Consider the following 18,530-nt stretch of genomic DNA (forward strand, 5'->3'; position numbering starts at 1 on the left):
CCAGACCTTCTGCCTGTCCTTCGCAAGACATAAAGCTTCAGGCCATTGTACGGTTGCACTCATTTCGCATACTAGCAAGGTAATGCTCAAAATCCTTCAAGCTGGGCTTCAGTGGTATATGAACTGAGAACTTCCAGATGTACAAGCTGGATTTAGAAAAGTCAGAGGAACCAGAAATCAAATGGCAACATCTCTTGGATCATAGAGAAAGCAAGGAAATCCTGGAAAAACATCTACTTCTGCTTCATTGACTACACTAAAGCCTTTGACTGTGTGCATCACAACAAACTGTGGAAAATTCTTTAAGAGATAGGAACACTTTACCTGCCTCCTGAGAAATCTGCATGCAGATCAGGAACCAAGAGTCAGAACTGGATATGAAACGACAGACTGGTTGAAAACGAAAAAAGGAGTTCGTCAAGGCTGTATATTGTCACCCTGCTTATTTAACTTATATCAGAGTATGTCATGTCAAATGCCAGGCTAGATGAATCCCAAGCTGGAATCAAGGTTTCTGGGAGAAATACCAATAACCTCAGATAGGCAGATGATACCTCTCTAATGGCAAAAAGTGAAGAGGAACTAAAGAACCTCTTGATGAGGGTGAAAGAGGATAGTGAAAAAGCTAGCTTAAAACTCAGCATTCAGAACACTAGGATCATAGCATCTGGTCCCATTATTTCATGGCAAATAAATGGTAGATGGGGAAAAAGTGGAAACAGTGACAGATTTTATTTCCAAAATCACTGTGGATGGTGACTGCAGCCATGAAATTAAAAGACGCTTGCTCCTTGGAAGGAAAGCTATGACAAACCTAGAGAACGTATTAAAAAGCAGAGACTTTGCCAACAAAGGTCTGTACAAGTCAAAGCTATGATTTTTCCAGTAATCACGTACGGATGTGAGAGATGAACCACAAAGAAGGCTGAGCACCAAAGAATTGATGCTTTCAGATTGTGGTACTGGAGAAGACTCTTAAGAGTCCCTTGGACAGTAAGGAGATCAAACCAGTCATTCCTAAAGGCAGTCAACCCTGAATACTCATTGGAAGGGCTGATGCTGAAGCTGAAGCTCCAGTACTTTGGCCACCTGATGCGAAGAGCCAACTCATTGGAAAAGACCCTGATGCTGGGAAGGACTGAGGACAGGAGGAGAAGGGGACGACAGAGGATGAGGTGATTGGATGGCATCACCAACTCAATGGACATGAGTTTGAGCAAGCTCCGGGAGATGGTGATGGACAGGGAAGCCTGCCGTGCTACGGTCCATGGGGTCACAGAGAATCAGACAAAGTTTGATGACTGAGCAACGGCGACAACAAAGCTTCACCATTTGTCAGAGATAACAAGAGTGTTTACATGACTGTGTGCATGTTCAGTTGCTCTTTCATGTCCAACTCTTTGCAGCCCTGTTGACTGTAGCCCCCAAGCTCCTCTCTTTGCGGAATTTTTCAGGCAAGAATACTGAAATGGTTTGCCATTTCCTCCTCCAGGGGATCTTGCCTACCCAGGGATTGAACTCAGGTCTCCTTCATCTCTTAAATTGGCTGGCGGGTTCTTTTCTGCTGAGCCACCTGGGAAACAAGCCATTACATCACTGGTTTATCCTAAAGTACTTCACTTAGAGTCTGGCACTTGGGAAATTCTCACTGGTGATATGAATATTCAGCTATATATCATTATTGCTCATATGAAAATGGAATGGCCATGCTCACAAAGGAGAAAGAAGAACCTTTCCAAGTCCAATTAAATCCTTTGCCACACATATCTTTTTATTTTTTTTTGTTTTTTTTTTCTTTCTTTCTTTTTTTTTTTAATTTTAAAATCTTTAATTCTTACATGCGTTCCCAAACATGAACCCCCCTCCCACCTCCCTCCCCATAACATCTCTCTGGGTCATCCCCATGCACCAGCCCCAAGCATGCTGTATCCTGCGTCAGACATAGACTGGCGATTCGATTCTTACATGATAGTATACATGTTAGAATGCCATTCTCCCAAATCATCCCACCCTCTCCCTCTCTCTCTGAGTCCAAAAGTCCGTTATACACATCTGTGTCTTTTTTGCTGTCTTGCATACAGGGTTGTCATTGCCATCTTTCTAAATTCCATATATATGTGTTAGTATACTATATTGGTGTTTTTCTTTCTGGCTTACTTTACTCTGTATAATCGGCTCCAGTTTCATCCATCTCATCAGAACTGATTCAAATGAATTCTTTTTAACGGCTGAGTAATACTCCATTGTATATATGTACCACAGCTTTCTTATCCATTCATCTGCTGATGGACATCTAGGTTGTTTCCATGTCCTGGCTATTATAAACAGTGCTGCGATGAACATTGGGGTACATGTGTCTCTTTCAATTCTGGTTTCCTCGGTGTGTATGCCCAGCAGTGGGATTGCTGGGTCATAAGGTAGTTCTATTTGCAATTTTTTAAGGAATCTCCACACTGTTCTCCATAGTGGCTGTACTAGTTTGCATTCCCACCAACAGTGTAGGAGGGTTCCCTTTTCTCCACACCCTCTCCAGCATTTATTGCTTGCAGATTTTTGGATCGCAGACATTCTGACTGGTGTGAAGTGGTACCTCATTGTGGTTTTGATTTGCATTTCTCTAATAATGAGTGATGTTGAGCATCTTTTCATGTGTTTGTTAGCCATCCGTATGTCTTCTTTGGAGAAATGTCTATTTAGTTCTTTGGCCCATTTTTTTATTGGGTCGTTTATTTTTCTGGAATTGAGCTGCACAAGTTGCTTGTATATTTTTGAGATTAGTTGTTTGTCAGTTGCTTCATTTGCTATTATTTTCTCCCATTCAGAAGGCTGTCTTTTCACCTTGCTTATATTTTCCTTTGTTGTGTAGAAGCTTTTAATTTTAATTAGATCCCATTTGTTTATTTTTGCTTTTATTTCTAGAATTCTGGGAGGTGGATCATAGAGGATCCTGCTGTGATTTATGTCTGAGAGTGTTTTGCCTATGTTCTCCTCTAGGAGTTTTATAGTTTCTGGTCTTACATTTAGATCTTTAATCCATTTTGAGTTTATTTTTGTGTGTGGTGTTAGAAAGTGATCTAGTTTCATTCTTCTACAAGTGGTTAACCAGTTTTCCCAGCACCACTTGTTAAAGAGATTGTCTTTACTCCATTGTATATTCTTGCCTCCTTTGTCAAAGATAAGGTGTCCATATGTGTGTGGATTTATCTCTGGGCTTTCTATTTTGTTCCATTGATCTATATGTCTGTCTTTGTGCCAGTACATACTGTTTTGATGACTGTGGCTTTGTAGTAGAGCCTGAAGTCAGGCAAGTTGATTCCTCCAGTTCCATTCTTATTTCTCAAGATTGCTTTGGCAATTCGAGGTTTTTTGTATTTCCATACAAATCTTGAAATTATTTGTTCTAGTTCTGTGAAAAATATGGCTGGTAGCTTTATAGGGATTGCATTGAATTTGTAAATTGCTTTGGGTAGTATACTCATTTTCACTATATTGATTCTTCCGATCCATGAACATGGTATATTTCTCCCTCTATTAGTGTCCTCTTTGATTTCTTTCATCAGTGTTTTATAGTTTTCTATATATAGGTCTTTAGTTTTTTTAGGTAGATATATTCCTAAGTATTTTATTCTTTTCGTTGCAATGGTGAATGGAATTGTTTCCTTAATTTCTTTTTCTACTTTCTCATTATTTGTGTATAGGAATGCAAGGGATTTCTGTGTGTTGATTTTATATCCTGCAACTTTACTGTATTCATTGATTAGCTCTAGTAATTTTCTGGTGGAGTCTTTAGGGTTTTCTATGTAGAGGATCATGTCATCTGCAAACAGCGAAAGTTTTACTTCTTCTTTTCCAATTTGGATTCCTTTTATTTCTTTTTCTGCTCTGATTGCTGTGGCCAAAACTTCCAGAACTATGTTGAATAGTAGCAGTGAAAGTGGGCACCCTTGTCTTGTTCCTGACTTTAGGGGAAATGCTTTCAATTTTTCACCATTGAGGATAATGTTTGCTGTGGGTTTGTCATAGATAGCTTTTATTATGTTGAGGTATGTTCCTTCTATTCCTGCTTTCTGGAGAGTTTTTATCATAAATGGATGTTGAATTTTGTCAAAGGCCTTCTCTGCATCTATTGAGATAATCATATGGTTTTTATTTTTCAATTTGTTAATGTGGTGAATTACATTGATTGATTTGCGGATATTGAAGAATCCTTGCATCCCTGGGATAAAGCCCACTTGGTCATGGTGCATGATCTTTTTACTGTGTTGTTGGATTCTGATTGCTAGAATTTTGTTGAGGATTTTTGCATCTATGTTCATCAGTGATATTGGCCTGTAGTTTTCTTTTTTTGTGACATCTTTGTCAGGTTTTGGTATTAGGGTGATGGTGGCCTCATAGAATGAGTTTGGAAGTTTACCTTCCTCTGCAATTTTCTGGAAGAGTTTGAGTAGGATAGGTGTTAGCTCTTCTCAAAATTTTTGGTAGAATTCAGCTGTGAAGCCATCTGGACCTGGGCTTTTGTTTGCTGGAAGATTTCTGATTACAGTTTCAATTTCCGTGCTTGTGATGGGTCTGTTAAGATTTTCTATTTCTTCTTGGTTCAGTTTTGGAAAATTGTACTTTTCTAAGAATTTGTCTATTTCTTCCACGTTGTCCATTTTATTGGCATACAACTGCTGATAGTAGTCTCTTATGATCCTTTGTATTTCTGTGTTGTCTGTTGTGATCTCTCCATTTTCATTTCTAATTTTATTGATTTGATTTTTCTCTCTTTGCTTCTTGATGAGTCTGGCTAATGGTTTGTCAATTTTATTTATCCTTTCAAAGAACCAGCTTTTGGCTTTGTTAATTTTTGCTATGGTCTCTTTTGTTTCTTTTGCATTTATTTCTGTCCTAATTTTTAAGATTTCTTTCCTTCTACTAACTCTGGGGTTCTCCAATTCTTCCTTTTCTAGTTGCTTTAGTTGTAGAGTTAGGTTATTTATTTGGCTTTTTTCTTGTTTCTTGAGGTATGCCTGTATTGCTATGAACTTTCCTCTTAGCACTGCTTTTATAGTGTCCCACAGGTTTTGGGTTGTTGTGTTTTCATTTTCATTAGTTTCTATGCATATTTTGATTTCTTTTTTTATTTCTTCTGTGATTTGTTGGTTATTCAGAAGCACACGTATCTTTTTAAAAACTTCTTGACTTTGAAACAAACAGCAAACATAAAGACAGCAGTTTTGGCCACCAGAAAAGATCGAGCTGTACCAATAAGTGGCGAGGATTCTTCCCCCAGTTCCAACATGCACGCGTTGTTTCCCCAGCCCCACCCAGCACTTCTCTGACACCAGATAGGGGTCCTGCAAGCTAACTCAGTGTGGACACTGCCTATCTGGGGGTAGTGCCAGACCCCGCAGGTTAAAGGCAAGACCCTCCCCCGACTCCAGCCATCATTTGCAAGTCCAGATGGTCACCTGCACTCTGACCCATTGGCTACTGTTCAGAGGTTCTAATGACTTTGGGTTCTATTAATTTGTAGAGTGGCTCACAGAACTCAGAGAAGCATGTTGCCTGCTAGATCACAGCTTTATTGTAAAAGGTAATAAACTCAGGAATAGCAGATGGAAGGGGATGCACAAGACAGGGTGTGTGGGGGAGAGGCATGGAACTTCACGCTCTCGGAGCCTCACTTTCCCCAAATCTGCGTGTGTTCACCAAGCCAGAAGCTGTCCAGACCCTGTTTGGGGGGGTTTTTTGGAGGATTCATCACGCAAGCACAATTGATTAAGTCACTGGCTGTTCATGATTGCTTCAACCGGAAGCCCTTCTCGCTTTCCCAGACATGGCTGGGGGGAGGGGCTGGAAGTCCCAGTCCTCTAACCATGTGGTTGCTTCCCCTGGCAACCAGTACCCCCACCCTCGCCTTGGGAAAGTCACCTCATTCACCTAACAAGAGACACCTTGACTGGGCTCCCCACTTAGGAAATTCCCAGAGTTTTAGGAGCTCTGTGCCAGGACCAGGGGACAAAGACCAAAAATGTATTTCTTATTATTAATACAAATCACAAGGTCACAGTGACCCCAAATCTCAGTGATAATTTGGTTCTATAGCCTTAAAAAGGTCTCAGCAGTTGATTGGACCTTTTAAAAAAAAAAAAAAAAACTCTGGGCCACACCTCACGGCATACGGGATCTTAATTCCTCAACCAGGGATTGAGCCCACACTCCCTGCATTGGAAGGCAGAGTGTTAGCCACTGGACTACCGGGGAAGTCCCTGATTGGGCCCTTTTTAGATGAACATGTTATTGTGGCGTAAACTCAACAGTTCAAGATTTCAAAGCAGCTGGAGCTGAGCGTGAACCATCTTCCTGTGGCATCTTCAGATCATAACCAACCTTTCCATGGCCCCTGCAACCCTGAGCTTCCCCCTGAGATGAGTCAGGCCCCAGGCAGCCTGTTGCCTTCACCTGCTCCAGACCAGAGTCTATTCAGGGGCCGCCGGGAGGAGGCAGCATGCAGGGTGTGCGCGGGTCCACGCCAGCGCGATTAGCGGAATGACGCCCAGGATGACTCATTCCCGGGTGTGCTCTGATTACAAGAAATGAGAGGGTTTGGGGAACAAGATAGCCTCGGAGAGAGCCCAGCCACGCAACCTTGCCCTGTGAAACAAAACTGGGGCTTATGCGTGCTTCCCCGGGGAGAAAGAAATCCATGGACTCCATCAGCTACTCAAACAATGACCCCCAAAATATGAAGAGTCTTAAAGTGGGATTTCTCAGCCTTGGCGTTGCTGGCATTTGATATCTTGAAGCATTCCTAAATACAACCGAAAATGTCACCAGTATCCCCCAGGCCCCAACATGGAGGGCCAGCTGGACAGGCTGGACCAGGGGCAGGGATGAATGAAATGAAAGTCACTCAGTCATGTCCAACTCTTTGCAGCCCCATGGACTGTATAGTCCATGGAATTCTGCAGGCCAGAATACTGGAGAGGGTAGCCTTTCCCTTCTCCAGGGGATCTTCCCAATGCAGGGATCGAACCCGGGTCTCCCGCATTGTAGGCGGATTCTTTACCAGCCGAGCCACAGGGGAAGCCCAAGGGAAGCCCAGGAGCAGGGATGGGGGATGCAGGGCAGTGATGCAAGAGGCATGGGGGCAGATGAGCAGGTACACCCACCCCCGTCCCGAGGTGTCTGCTGGCCTGGTCATCTGCAGTTGTGACCAGGCCGGGTGTGCAGAGGTGTGTGACCCCCTCTGCTCCCCCAGGGCCAGTGGGTGTGTGGCTGAGCCACTCTGGGGCAACATGGGCTTCGAGCCCCACACAGACGGGGCCTCTGTGAGCAGCGCAAGACTTTCTCCCGAGTCAGGAGGCCTATTGTTGAGAAGACATCCCGTGATGACGGGGGACGACTGGCCTAGCTGAGGGCACGGTGGGGGGCTGGATCTTAGAGACGCAGAACATTGAGTGTCCCGGATGGGGCTTCTGATACCCACAACCACAGACTGCAGGGAGCTTAGAACAATACTAATTGATTCTCTCCCAGTTCTGGGGGCCAGAAGTCTAAAGGCAAGGTGTCAGCAGGACCGGAACACCCTCAGGCTCTGGGGGAGCATTGCTCCCAGCTCTTCCAGTTTCTGGGGCTCCAGGTGTTCCTGGGTTTGTGGCCACGTCCCCCCAGCCTCAGCCTCCTGCTTGCTGGGGCTCCTCCTCTCTGTTTGTCTCTCCTCTTCTTATAAAGACACCCATCATTCTGCATAAGGCCCACCCAATCCACTGTAACCTTATCTAACTTGATTTCATCTGCAAAGATCCCCTTTCCGAATAAAGCCCCCCTCGCAAATATGGGGAGTTGGGATGTGAGTGTCTCTTTTGGAGGGCACCATTCATCCCACCTCAAAGCTGAGCCTTTACGCACGAGCAGTTATCCCAGGAGTCAGGGGAGCTCATGCAGGACCTCGGTGCAGCCGTGGGTGGGGAGGCACCGCTTGTGGTTGGAGGGCTGAGCAGGGCAGCCAAGCCTTGGCCTGGCTGCCTTGGTGCAGAGTCCTGGGGTGTGCACCGAAGCCCCTGAGGTCGTCAGGATGCAGGCTCTGACTCAGCAGGTCTAGGTGGGCCCCACACTGCGCTTCTCACCCTGGTCCATGCTTGGAGGCGTGAGGAGTGTGCAGACCTGTTTCCCCAGGAGCCATCAGAAACTTCCCCAAGGAAGGACCCTCCCCCTCCACTGTCCACGCAAGTCCCCAATACACTGTCCAGTGCCCCGGGGGTACCCCAGACAGAGACCCGCACACACACTGGGTGCCCCGGGCCAGGAACCCAGTGGAGGGGGGAGTGGCAGGACTGGAAGGAATGTGCCCATAACTTCGTGTATAGGACTCATGGAGGCTGAGCCTGGCCAACTGGCTGTGATCACAGGTGACCCACTTGCCCCCCACCCTCCCCCAGGCACCATGGGCCCAGAGGAACTCAGCTTAAAAATTATTTCCCCAGCCACCCACAAGAGGGGCCCTGGTTGTCAAATCAGGATCTGATGCCTTGATCAAGAAGACAACCCCTGAAGTCAGTTTCACACATGAGGGTCCAGGACGGGTGTCATATCAGAGACACCAGGGGCAGCAGACAGGATGGAAATGGTGGGGAAAGGTCCCGGATGCAGGTGACCCAGGCCTGCCTTCTGCAGGAGCCCCTCTTCCGCCCACCCCCCACTCCTCTGTCCCTCTGGTGGCGTTGGGGTCAGCGGCCAGGGTTCCCAGGAAACGGACAAGAGCTGCTTGTGGGCCAGCATGTTTCCTTGTAACTGAAACCCATCAGCATTTTTTAAGTCCAGCCTCAAAGCCAGGGCATTATTTATGTCCAGTGGTCATGGCTGAGAAGGCCACACAGTAAAATCCCGACTGAGTACTGGGGGTGACCGAGGCCCGCACTGCCCTGATGTTGAACTTGACTCCAGCTTTGGCAGAATTGTTATGGCCACAGACCCATGAACCCTACAGGGTCAGTTTGCTTTCAAGCTGCCGTTCAGGGCTCGCCGCTGCACCCCCGGGCTGGCGGGCTGTAGTTTCTCCTCGTTCCTCCCCGGAGCTGATGTGGGCCGCGGCGGCATCTGTTTCCCGTCTTTGTGGATGTTGTTTTTTGAAGAGCAAGCGAGGAGCTGCCTGCAGGAGGATGGGAGCCACCTCCACACCAGACTCCAGGACGCACGGTCAGGCCATGGTGAGGGTACCTGAGCTCCCAGGGAGGCTCAGATCCCACCCAGACCCTCTGAGGCCATGCATGCAGGTCTAGACCCAGCCCGGCCACTTCCTGGGGGCTGAGCAGCCTCAGGCAAGTAGTTTCCCCACTCAGGACCTCAGTTTTTCAATCTGTAGAATGGAGGTGATGGCACATCCTTCCTCCTGGGGGGGTGGGCAGGGTTGCCATGGACACGGGACAGGGGAGAGGGGCATGTTTCTTGCAGTTTCCAGCTGAGGCCTTGTGGGCATGAGCTGGTGTCCGAGACAGTTGGCTAAGTGCGGTGATGAGCATGGAGTCGGGCTGGGGAGTCTCTCCTCATGGCCTGGACATTGGGGTAGGGGTTCTCCACTTTGAGGCACCTGAAGTCTAATTTCAACAACTCCATAGGTAAGGGCAGTGGAGCAACAGATGTTCTCTGGGACTTGTCAGCCTGGACGCAAACCCCCATCCCCACACCACCCTGTGTGGGCACCCTGCCCTGCCTTGTGGTTCAGGGGTCAGATCCCTTTACAGAGGGAATGAACTGAGGCTCTGAGAGGTGGGGCAAGGAGTTCAAGGCCACTAGGCCTGACAGGGGCAGAGCCAGCACTTGAACCTGGGTGCTGGGTCCTCATGTCACACTCTTTGCCCTGAACCACGATGACTGGACTATAGAGAGGGCTGAGCACCAAAGAATTGATGCTTTTGAACTGTGGTGCTGGAGAAGACTCTTGAGAGTCCCTTGGACTGCAAGGACATCAAACCAGTCAATCCTCTAGGAAATCAACCCTGAATATTCATTGGAAGGACTGATGCTGAAGCTGAAACTCCAATACTTTGGCCACTGATGCCAAGAACTGACTCACTGGAAAAGAGCCTGATGCTGGAAAAGATTGAAGGCAGGAGGAGAAGGGGACAGCAGAGGATGAGATGGTTGGATGGCATCACTGACTTGAGCAAGCTCTAGGAGATGGTGAAGGACAGGGAAGCCTGGTGTTTCGCAGCCCATGGGGTCTCAGTCAGACATGACTTAGTGACTGAACAACAAAATGTGGTCTTCAGCCCCATCTCACTCCTACCTCTAGGCTAAGTGCCTATGCCATGAGCCTCTCCTACAGTGAGGTATCAGGGGCCATTGTCTAGTCCTAAAGCTGCTCATATCTCTATTCATAATTCCACCATTACACATTCATTTCTTTGGCTGTAAAGTTTTTATGTTTCTTGAGTCTTAAGTGCTGAGGCTTTTATACAGCCCACCTAGCTTCCTTTGGGCCTCTCTTGGTTTTGTGGAAGCGTACTTGTTTTCAAGTGAATTCTGGACATGTTTTAAGAGTCTTGTCTTTAAAGTTCCCCAAGGACAGCTCTGCCCGGGTTCCAGGTAGTCTGTGCCCCTCTGGCTGAGGTTCTGAGGTCCTCCCATGTCTCTAGGCTGGCTGTGTGCCAGAGTCAGCTCTTTCTGGCTCATCGGGAATTCTGCCAGCCGGTGTTAACCCTTTGGTGCATGAATCAGGCCACGGTGGGAGTGTTTACACCATGGAAACTGGCAAATGACGCAGCTACAGATCAGGGTGGTTTTTCTTCCTGGAGAGCAGGGGGCTGGGCAGGGGGCTGCCTACATTATCAGCACGCCCCTGCTCTGTGCCCTCTCGCGTCTCCCTTTCCTGAAGAGGTCAAGGGTCTTCAAACGTGTCTGTTGTATTTTCGCTTCTCGTTATGATACTTTTTTATTTCTGCAAGTTCTGTTTGGTTCTTTTCCAAGTTGGCTGTGTCATTTTCTTTAATAGTTTCCTGTCCTTTGCAGGACCTTTCTATCTTGAGGTTTATTTCTCTAAACGAGGTGAGCTTAGCTGATTTATTGGATTTATTATCCATCTAATCCTCTCAGAATCCCAAAGCTGAGGGGGTCACTTCTGCTGGTTTTCCTCCAGCTGTCTTGCATTCTGGTGGGCCTGGCACTCTTCCCCACTGGCCACCACCCTTCCGTCACCCGTGGGGCAGTTCCCAAGCCCGGGAAGAAGGTGCCCTTATCCAGAAAGCCTTGGCACTTGCATTCTCCACTCATCTGAGGACGTTATGGATAGGACCACCCTGAACCAAGGTCACGGGCTGACATGGCTGGACCCACTGGGGTCCCCACCTGCTCCTTCTCCTGCTCGGCACCAGCACCACCTTCCTTGTGATTCCCGCGTCTGGAGAAGGGAAGCCCCTTCTGGCTCAAATGAAAATGTCGTCTCCTGGGAGTCCAGCTCCACGGGGAGGGAGGAGTCTTCTGTTAGACTCCCCATCTTGGGCAGTTACTCCTCTGGGTCTTCTTTTTTTCTTTTTAATTGTTTTCCATGAGAGTGTGAATCTGAGTAACCTACACACCCATCATCAGAACAGCTCTGTCCATGAATATGTATCTTTTATTCCTTCAGCAAGCCAGGCCTTGGGAGCCAGACCCTGTGCCAAGGCTGAGGGGTAAGTCTGCCCCAGCCAGGCCTGCAGCCCCAGCTCCCTCGGAGACTGCGTCCTGGGTCCTGGCTCACTGGAGACAGTCGAGGGCGCCACGCCCAGGATGGGCAGAAGGCACGCTGGTGCCGGTGCACCATGTGAGCACCCCCGAGTGGCCGCAGCAGCTCCTCCTGGGCGGCACAGACCTGGTCAGCAGGAGCCGCAGCACAGAAATGCCTCTGTGCAGACCCTTACCCAGGGGCTGAGCTCTCTCCTGTCCCCTCTGGGAGCCGTCAAGGTGGAGGGCGGGCATGAGCAAGTCAGGGTCAGCCCCAGTGGCGGTCCCAGCCTGCCCCCTCGTCCATGAGTATTAAAGTGAAGCTGGGGATGCTGCCAGAGGGCAGGGAAGGACCACAGGAGAATCCTCGGCCAGCACACAGTAGGAGCTCAGCAAGGACTGTCTCCCTAGCTCTCCTGCATCACTCAGCAAACATCATCAAGCTGGACTCCCGTGAGACGACACGCTCAGGTGACACAGAAAGGGCCCCTGTCTTCCCACCCAGGGAACTATAAGGAAGGTGGTCCTGGTGCCGATCAGGAGAAGGAGGGGATGAGGCCCACCCTGTGCCAGACCCTCTCCCTCCTGGGAGGCACGTCAGTCAGCTAAGCAGACAGACCCAGCCTGGAACCAGCTAAGCAGACAGACCCAGCCTGGAACCAGCCTTCCAGCTCACACCCACGTGGGACCCCGGTGCCAACAGGAAGAGCAGGCAGGCACCAGGGCTGCCAAGAATGCACCCGGTCATTAGGGACTGACCAGGCATCACGTGCCTTGAACACATTCGAGGAAAACACGACCCCTCCCGCAGAGCAGCCCTGGCATCAGAGGCCCTCCAGGTGGTGGTGTTATCCTTGGAGCTGAGGAAGCCAGGGGCATGGAGAGGGGCAAGCTGACCAGGCCCCAGTGGTGGTCAGACATCCGGCCTAGGCCTCCCGCCGGGGCTCCAGGGCTTCCTGGCCGGCGGTGCTCGGGAGTTGTCCTGTGTGTCCCTGCCATGCACACATGCTCCCCACAGCTCCTGCTGGACCGTGAGCTGGGGAGGGGTGCACACACAGGATGCCAGGGAGGCGCCCCCACCACCCCCGGGCCTGAGCACTCAGCACCCCCTAATTCCCTGATGGCAGTGACGGGGCCCTCTGGGGTGGGCAACAGCTACAGGGTCAGGGTGGGCTGGGGAGGTGTGCTGCCTGGGAGCCCTCTGGGGGCATCTAAGGACCCCATGCTCGGCCTCCCTGAGGCCAACCTTCCAGCAACCTCGGAGCCCCCCCCTTCAGCAGAGATGGGTGACCGTGACATCCACGTGGAGGCTCAGGCAGCCGTGGGGACGAACAGGGGCCCTTGGCATCCTCGACCACCAGGAATCCCCCCTACCAGGGATGTTTTTCCTTGTTCTGATTCCCTTCTTCCTTCTAAAAGGGAAGTGCCAGGAGCGACTGGGGTGAGGTCTCCATATCTGTGAGTTGAGCCGGGAACGGAGGTTTAACCCTGTCCAGTCTGTGCTGGGCGAGCCTCCCCTCTCCCCTCCCCAACTTGGACGGCACAGTCCCGGTCACTTTTCTAGGCCTTCTTGGCTCTTTAGCAACTTTAAGGTATGATATTTGTTTTCTTATTGTATTTCTTGTCTTCGTCCAGCATTTGGTGGCAGTCCATTGCAAGGGCCCTGACCCCATCCCCTCCCTGAGCCCCTTGGCCCTGCCCATGCCCACACCAAGGCCCCCAGAGTTGTGTGGCCCCCAGACTCCCCACCAGGGGAGCCTGTCTGGACAGAAGCCACTGCTCTGGGCCGTCCGGCTGGGAGAGGGGACCGATGTCTCACGGTTTCTTCCCGCCGGAGCAGACTGCTGTCAGGCCGGGCACCAAGGTTTAAAACATCCCATATGTGTCCTTGTCCAATGAGTCCCATGACTTCCCGATCCTGCCAGATGTTTTTCTCGGAGGGACCCTGTCACTCACGTAAACAGCAGAGCGTGTTTTCCCAGGGATGCCGGCCCGGGCACTGCTTCTTGACCACCGTCAAGAGAAATCTCCACGGACTCAGAGGAATATATTTCGGGTCTTTGCGTGCGGCTGAGCAGAGCGCACAGAAATAAACCTGGGCTGTAACAAGAAAGTCGGGGTTGGCCGTATGGGGCCACCCACAGATATACCACAGCGCCCCCTGTGGTCAGCCCCAAGCCCGGGAAACCCCAGGCTGGAGGCATTGCTGCCTCTTGGGTCTCGGTGCCCCAGGGCTTCCTAGGGTAGGGGAAGCGGCTTCCAGCTTCTTGGCAAAGAGAGTCTGTGCAGGGGTGGTCTTAGCGGCCTCAAGGTCGTGGAGAGGCGGAATGGCCCCAGCCACGGGGCTGGGCAGGGGTCCTGAGAGCACCAAGAACTCCCCTCAGCTGTGAAGCAAGTCACGTATGGCAAAGATTTGCAGAGGAGCAAAAGGTGGCCTCAGAGAGGCTGAGTCACTCGCCAGAGACAACACAGCGGCAGACCAGACTCCGACCCAGGTCGCTTAAACCACGGCTCCCTCCTATGCCCATCCGACCTGCCCCTTGAGGGCAGCAGGAAGATCTGGGCTCCTCTGGCCTGAGCCCCCGGGCCTGCCTCCCCTAGTCCGTGCTGGGATGCGTCCATTCCCAAACCCAGGCGCAGTGTCCCCCAGCCCTGGGCCGTCATGTCAGGTCTAGGCTCCCTGCCGGCAAGCCCCACGCCCACCACCATGCCTCCGAGCCCTGCCCATCTGGTCCTGTGCCCGAGTGTCCTGGTCCTACCTGTCTTCTTGAGGCAGCCTCAGGACTGAGCTCCTGGAGCCCTGCTCCTTCAAAGCTCCCTGCACCACGCCCACTGAGGCTCTTCCCTGTGGCTTCATGACCAGCACGGTGGGCTGCGTGGTGGCCCCAAAGCTGCCCATCGTCCTGTAGCCTGCAAAGGTGCCCTTAGTCCAATGACAGTTCTCAGCAAATGGAAGCAAGTTACTGACCGCTGCACCAGACCACCCGGGACGCATGTGGACCCTAAGTCCAATGACAGGTGTCCTTGGAAGAGAAGAGGGGGTGATCTGAGGCACAGAACCACCCAGGGGAGACGGTTTGTGCCGATGGGTGCAGAGGTCGGGGTGATGTGGCCACAAGCCCAGGGAGGCCTGGGGTCCCCCGGGGGCTGAACCAGGCCAGAGGGACCCTCCCCTGGAGCCTCTGGAGGGAGCTCAGCCCTGCCCACACCATGATCACAGGTTTCTGACTCCAGAACTGGGGGAGAATTAATTTGTGTTAAAGCTGTCCAGTCTGTGGCCAGTGGCTGCAGCTGCCCTTGGACACTGACAGTGAACTTGCCGGTTCCAAGGTGAGAACAGTGGCAGGACCCGCTGCCCCCTCCCCTCCCCACACACACACACACAACCTTGTCATGAGGTTAAACGAGTTAATACGCACAGATGCCTGAATCAGGGACTGACACTTGGATCTCAGCCCCCTTCACCTCCTCCTCCTCGTCATCATCACTGTCATTGTGAGGGGCCCTCATCCACTTGTTCAGTGGACACGCAGTGTCCTGCAAGGCCCCGATGTGGGCAGCGAGGCCAGCGAGCTGGGAGGCTCCGCACAGGACTCACCCTGCCTGCTGGGGCCACATGGACAAGGCCTGTGCAGTGACACGGAGGCCCCAGGAGAGGCTGGATCCTCTGGTCATGGGAGGCATGGGGGCCTCAGCATCAGAGGTGGAGGGGAGAGCCGGGTTCATCCAGGGGGGTATAGCCTTTCACTCAAAGTGCGGGAAGAACCCCACATGGCACCCAGTGTCTGGGAGGCTCCCCTTGCCCTGGCGGGCTGCAAGCACAGCCACAGATGACCAGGAGTCTGCATTTCAGGGGCTGAGGCTGGTGCTGAGTGAATGTGTTTGGCCCACTGAGGATTTTTTCTTATAAACCATCCTAAGTGACTTTGGGTCCGTTGCTTTTTGCCAAAAACCTACAGTGATCCCAAGAACTTTGTACACTCCAAGGGTGGTAACTGGACATGGAGCCCAGCACAGACCCAAGTCAGTCCTGCCCTGAGTCCCACAGGCCGGCCACCCCATCCGCCTCTCATGGACAGGCTTTCTTCTGCCAGGATCCCCAGAATGGTGGAAAGGCAAGTGTGGCCTCCAGCTGGGGGGCCCAGCGTGGGCTCTAAGTCCCTGGGGGTCCCCTTGGGAAGTCTGGTGGACCATAGTCCCCACTGCCATCGGGCAGCTCTGTCTGGGGGAATGTCGTGTTTCTTTGCTTTTTGTTATGACGCAGCAGCCCAGTTATCTGGGGACAATTGGGGAGTCTGCTGGTGTTACATGCGCCTGCCTTAGATGGGGAAACAGTATTGCTACATTGATGCTGTTCATTGATACTGGGAATCTGCTAAACACAAATGGCAAGGGCAACAGAGAAAAACAGGAAAAGAAAAATGGGGAGTTGCTGGGTTGCTTCAGGTCTCACCTGTGATTAAGCGTGTGTACAGCCTGCATGTGAACCCAGGTTCCCACACCCACCAGCTACAAGGTTCCAGGCCCTGATTTTAGACCCCCAGCCTCACTAAGGAGTCACTGACAGATACAGTTTGTGTGTATTTCAAGCCTACATTGTGATGACTTGATGCCCGTAGACATCATGGACTGATTGCCCAACACATCGCCTCACACAGTTGACTCTGAGTGTGTGTGTGTGTGTGTGTGTGTGTGTGTGTACACGCATGTGTGTGGTGAGGATGCTTTGGTCTCTCAACACCTCTCAAGTACACAATACCATATTATTAATTACGGTCACCCCACTGTTCCTTAGGTCCTCAGAACTTCATCTTACAACTGAAAGTTGGTCCCTCTCACCTACATCTCCCCATCCCCCTGACCCAGCGCCTGGCAACCACCGCTCTACTCCATGCATGTGAAATCGGCTTTTATTGATTCCACACATAAGTGATACCATACAATGCTTGTCGCTCTGACTAGTTTCACTGAGCAGACTATCCTCCAGGTCTGTCTGTGTTGTCACAAACGGCGGGACTGCCTTCTTTATACGGCTGAATAATACCCCACACCTTCCTGATCTGCTCATCCACTGAACGACACTTAGACGTCTCTGTATCTTGGCTGTCCTGAGTAAGGCTGCAGAGAAGGTGGGAGTGCGCTTGTCTCTCTGAGATCCTGATGTCACTGTCTTGGGCTGGCTACCCAGAAGTGAGATGGCTGGGTCAGATGGTGGCTCTCGTTTTAATTTTCTGAGGAACCTAGGCCGTGACTTCATCTCTCCAAACCTCAGTGTCCCCATCCATGAAGGGAGCAGTGGTCCTGCCTTCCCCATCGAGCTCATTGTATTACCGAGCCCAAGCTCGTTCTGCTCGCCACAGGACAGGCCAATAAATGGGGAGATGAGTTGTTGGAACAAGGAATAACGACTTTAACCAGAAAGCTAGTAAACCGAGAACGGCAGACTAGCGTCTCAAAAAACCATCTTCCCTCAGTCCAAATTCGGGCTCCGTTTATATATAAGAGGGAGGGAGCGAGCCCACTATGGCACTGACCAATGGCTGAGCAAGATCACTAATGATCGCCGGCTTGGGGGCGGGACTTATCGTGGCACTGACCAATGGCTGAGCAGGACCGCTAACGGTTGCTGGTCGACAGTTGCTCATTAATGGCAGCTTGCTAGGGGCGGGGCTTACCATGGCACTGACCAATGGCTGAGCAGGACCGCTAACGGTCGCTGGCGGACCGTTGCTCACTAACGGTCACTTGCTTGGGGAAAGGGCCCGTTGTGGTGCCAGCCAGTGGCTGAGAGGGGCCGCGATAGCTCGAGCCTCCCTTGCTGCCCCTGCACCCGGCCAGAAAGGTGTGACACCAGAAAGCTTCCAGATCTGAGGAAGTGCCAGCCGCTCCAGCAAGGTCGTCCGCCGGCTCTCGGCAGAGAGGCCCACAGGCAGCGGAGAGCGCGGTGGCCACCCTGATACTGGGATCACTGTCTGAGGTGGCGGGCACAGTGCGCTCAGCCTGCCGCCGGCGCCCCCGGTCAGCCCGTACACCGATGAGATGGCCCTAGAGCGGGGCCCCCGCCCTCCCGCCTGCTCGCACAGTGGGTGGACGGCAGGAGCGGCCGTCCTGGTGGGCTAGGGGCGGAGAAGTACAGGCAGAGCGGCCCATGCCTCAGTGGAGTGCGGCCCGGCGCCAAGGAGGGCGGAGGGAACAGCCCATCACGCGTCAGGGTCGGGCTGGGCTGGGGTGGCAGGGAGAGGCGGCTATTACCACTGGAGTCGGTCCTCAAAGTTCTTATCATAGCTTGTGTGGTTCCTGGCCCAGTGGCACTCAGTGACCCTCTGCTGCCTGATCCTGTCATTCAGACGCACTGGACCAGAGGGGAGTGACTGTCCAACTTCGCAGCAGCTTAGGGTGATGGACTTGCACAGAGGCCGGTCTCGAGCCCACTCACATTAGGATAAAGGCAGTGCAGACCCAGGGGAGCTGGCAGACGGGGCCGGGGGGTGGTCGGGTCCGGCCAGAGGTGTGTCCTGACCCACAGAGGTGCCTGGAGGGGACTGTCTTCACTGTCAGCTCCTCAGCCCTGCTTGGGGACCCCGGGGACACTGAATACACCCCCTCAGTCGAAGGGCCTGGAGTCTTGGATGTGAAAGGTCTTTCGTGGCTCAGACTGTTTTGGGGGCCCTCAGCTTCCCCCCGAGTACCTCCCAGGTGTTGTGGGGTCAGGACCTCCCTCCAGGCACGGTGCCCCACCCCCCGTTCATCACTCCTGTGGGATGCCAGGGGCCCACCCAACCACCAGCTTTCTTGTGCCGTCTGCAGGGGATTCTAAGGGTGCCAGGGAGCATCGTCGGAGGAGC

At 51.8% G+C, this 18,530-nt stretch overlaps 1 protein-coding gene across 9 annotated transcripts in view; it reads left to right on the forward strand.

The window, feature by feature from the left end:
• ANO1 (anoctamin 1) overlaps positions 1–18,530 on the forward strand; it is a 193,728-nt gene that overhangs the window by 100,359 nt on the left and 74,839 nt on the right. The gene's annotated exons all lie outside the window — the stretch shown is intronic.

The sequence above is a fragment of the Ovis canadensis genome, chromosome 21, assembly GCF_042477335.2.
Source record: "Ovis canadensis isolate MfBH-ARS-UI-01 breed Bighorn chromosome 21, ARS-UI_OviCan_v2, whole genome shotgun sequence".
Lineage (NCBI taxonomy): Eukaryota > Metazoa > Chordata > Mammalia > Artiodactyla > Bovidae > Ovis > Ovis canadensis.